This window comes from Mya arenaria, chromosome 5, assembly GCF_026914265.1.
Source record: "Mya arenaria isolate MELC-2E11 chromosome 5, ASM2691426v1".
Lineage (NCBI taxonomy): Eukaryota > Metazoa > Mollusca > Bivalvia > Myida > Myidae > Mya > Mya arenaria.
In genome coordinates this window covers 35,602,215-35,605,732 of record NC_069126.1, presented here as the reverse complement: position 1 = coordinate 35,605,732, position 3,518 = coordinate 35,602,215, and the positions used below count along the sequence as shown (strand labels likewise).

At 37.0% G+C, this 3,518-nt stretch overlaps 1 long non-coding RNA gene across 1 annotated transcript; it reads left to right on the top strand.

The window, feature by feature from the left end:
• Positions 1–941: 941 nt before the first annotated feature.
• LOC128235147 (uncharacterized) lies at positions 942–2,840 on the top strand. Its single transcript, XR_008261145.1, has 3 exons — positions 942–1,249; positions 1,593–2,005; positions 2,249–2,840. It is a non-coding gene; the product is annotated as an uncharacterized LOC128235147 (long non-coding RNA).
• Positions 2,841–3,518: the final 678 nt, after the last annotated feature.

Sequence of the window (3,518 nt, the reverse complement as noted above, 5' to 3'; positions counted from 1 at the left end):
CGAGCGGCTATGGTAGATGCTTTTTCTCCCACCTCAGTTAAACAAAATTAATTAAAAATGTATTTTTTGCTGGAATTCTTTTGTGCTTAGTGAAAATAATTGCGTATGGATATGCGATAGCACGTGGTTGTCATGGATACGCGCGCAGTGATCCAGTTTATGTCAATAGTCAAATCGGTCTTTTTAAATAGTTCTAAGAAAAATGAAGCATTATTTCTTGAATAGTGCGTGAAAACTGTTTTATGGTGACATTTGAAGCGAGAAATAACTAATTAGCGTCCTAAATATTACCATAAGACAAGATTTCCTTGATGGTACTGACGACAGTCTTCATCAATGGAGGTTATTATAATGTGGTGACCGTTAAAAAGGAGTTCCATACGGGCATTTTATCTTCCCCCGTGGGCAAGATTATAAGTATCTTCCATGGCCGAGAGTGTAAGATAGGTTCATTCCGACCCGAGCGTAGGGTGTTTTGGGGAAACGAGGTTTACCGAGATTCCGCAAAACACCCTGCGCGAGGGTCGGGATGAACCTATCTTACACGAGCGGCTATGGTAGATGCTTTTTCTCCCACCTCAGTTAAACAAAATTAAGTAAAAATGTATTTTTTGCTAAAACTCTTTTGTGCTTAGTGAAAATAATTGCGTACGGATATGCGATAATTCGTGGTTGTCATGGATATTCGCGCAGTGATTCAGAGTATGTAAATGTTCTGATCGGTCTCTAAATAGTTCCAAGAAGAGTAAAGCATTATTTCTTGAATGGTGCGTGAAAACTGTTTTCTGGTGACATTTGAAGCGAGAAATAATTAACTAGCGTTCTAAATATTGCCACAAGACAAGGTTTCCATGATGCGCTACAGACGACAGTCTTCAACTAGGGAGGTAATTGACCTTACGACAGCGGCTTCTAAGCCACGCCCCCTGATATCAAGGGAGCGAACTCTGTCTATGTCCGTCAAACAAACGAGGAAGTAATGGCGTCTCGCGTCGTTTCGCTTTCCGATATTCCTGACAAATTATCATAAATGTGACATTACAATGCGAAAAAAATAGAAGTCAAAGGAATTTGTAACTGGCTGCTACATCGGAAGGCTCGATATATCTTTAGAAAATGACGATATCTAACATTGACGGGGTGAAATCTATCCAAGTCAGAGAAAATCGGATAGCCGCCATGTTGTCAACATTGACATCGATACAAAGGAAAAGCGTGTGTGTGACGCATACTGTAAATGCAAACAAGGGTAAGTTTAACTTTAAATAACACCGGTCCTTCTTACAGTATTGTTGAATTAAAGATTAAATCATCGCACAATATGAGTAAATCATTTAATGGCCCGAATGGGGAACCCGGAAGTGACATTAAATAACAGTTACATGCCAGCTATACAGTATAACCTTATATTCTATAGTATGAGCAGAAATGGTTTATTGGGGTTATGCATAAAAAGTTTCAGTTTTAAGCGATTGAACACTCCCCCTTATGAATAATAATGTAATAGTTGACAAGTGACAATCGTGGGTGATACCAATCTGTAACTTTTGCATTGCTCAAACATTCACATGCTTTGATTTTTGTTCTTACAGAAATTGTGGAACATGTTCACACACTCTGGCTGTAAAAGTAGACCTGAGAGGAAAATTGCCCCCGGTGTGGGGTTCGAACTCACAACCACCAGAACACTAGCCCAGCCCTCTAACCAACTAAGCTGACCGGGCAGCTGGTTCTAACCCACACACACTACCCTCCCCCCATTTACCGGTTAAGGCTGGTGGAGGGTCTCCTGCTATTTACCGTTGACACCATTAAAGTATTCTGATTGATGGAGATAAGGAAGTCCCCTTATTATTGTCTTCAACAAGCCTACCGCAACAGGGGACCTAGCATAAGACCGGAAACCGCCCCCCCCCCCCCACACACACACACACATGATATTTGCCAGTCCAGGCAATGTCAACCGCAAGAGAAAACCAGTGATGACAAGTTTTACAAATAATCGGTAGGACCTATTTTAAAGCTTTTTATAACATTTAGTTTTACTTTGCTGTACAAAAGTAATGGACTATTTGTCCAGAGAAAAACAACAACCACAAAACATTAGCTATTATCTTGTCAATATTTCATTATGATATACATGTAGGAAGCAAACATCAAAGGCAGTAGCATTTACAGCTGGTATTAAAATATTTAACAATACATGTAACTGATTTATTTTAATATTGGCATCTTTTATTTATTTCAGGAAAGTGTGGTCTTTTGAAGAGAGTTCTTGAAGTTGTTCAGCATGTTGTTTTGATGGATTCTTGGAAGGATGTACCTCTATGATGTTAGCTTCAGTTCTGGATTATAACACCAGTTGTTGCATATTTAACATCAGATTTATTAAATACATTGTTGTTTTGCAAACATTATTTAAACTTTGATATTTCTTTGGTGTTTATGTATGATATTGTAGGTGAATATCTCTTTATTGCTATGGCAAATATATTTTAAAATATATAGCATTAGCAGAAGTTATTTTTCACTGTTAAAGCTGCACTTCCACAGATTGGTCATTTTGACAACTTACACAGGATTTGATTGCATTTATCATATTTTGGCTCGGAGAAGTTTGCTTTGTGATTTATATATTAGGTCTTAATTTAAAGAATGCCAAAATAAGCCGATTCTGAGACAAAAAGTGTCAAACTAGAATTCTGTGAGAGTGCAACTTTAAGAATACTATTAATTGAGTGTGCATGTGATCCGGACTCTGAACATTGGATGAACTATCATTAAATATTGTAGATTTACGTAAATGGCCCAAAATATAAGAATAACAATGAAAATATGTACATGTTTGACTTGTTCTTTATTCATAATAAGTCTTAAGTCTTTACAGCACATGTTTGGCAGAATCAAGTTCTAATGAACATAACAATTGATTTAAATGTACAGTGAAATAAATTGTTTTATACAGAAAATAATACCTTAACGATTCAGACCGATCTGTTCTCGTATTTTTTTGGTTGCTCAAATATTTATTTGAGTTTTGGAGGAGGCCTAGCTGGTGTGAGCTGGTCAAATACAGTAGCTGCTTGAGGGTCAGGGTTTTCTTGATTGGATTTCCCGTCGACAAAGTGCTGATATGAAAATAAGAAATCTATGAAATGTGTCGGAATGACAGCTGCAAAAGCCATTGTTTACATAGGATCCATACGAGTAGATGAGATTCGGAAGCATGCGATGGTTCGGACAAAAAATTAGTTGTACGATATTTCCTGATTTGCTTTGAAAGCAAAGCAGTTTATAAAAACTACATAACGGTATCAACAAAAATACCTCTATCTTGAATGAAATCAATCGTGTCCATGTTGAACCTGATATTAAATGGCCATTAATGCCGATTTGACAACACAAGCCAAAGCATAAATGTACTATGTTTATAGTTTAAAAATAGTAACACTTATTTAGGTCATGCACGGACAATTTCAGTATTAAATAAATTTTGAGCGGATTGAAATAAGTAGTTT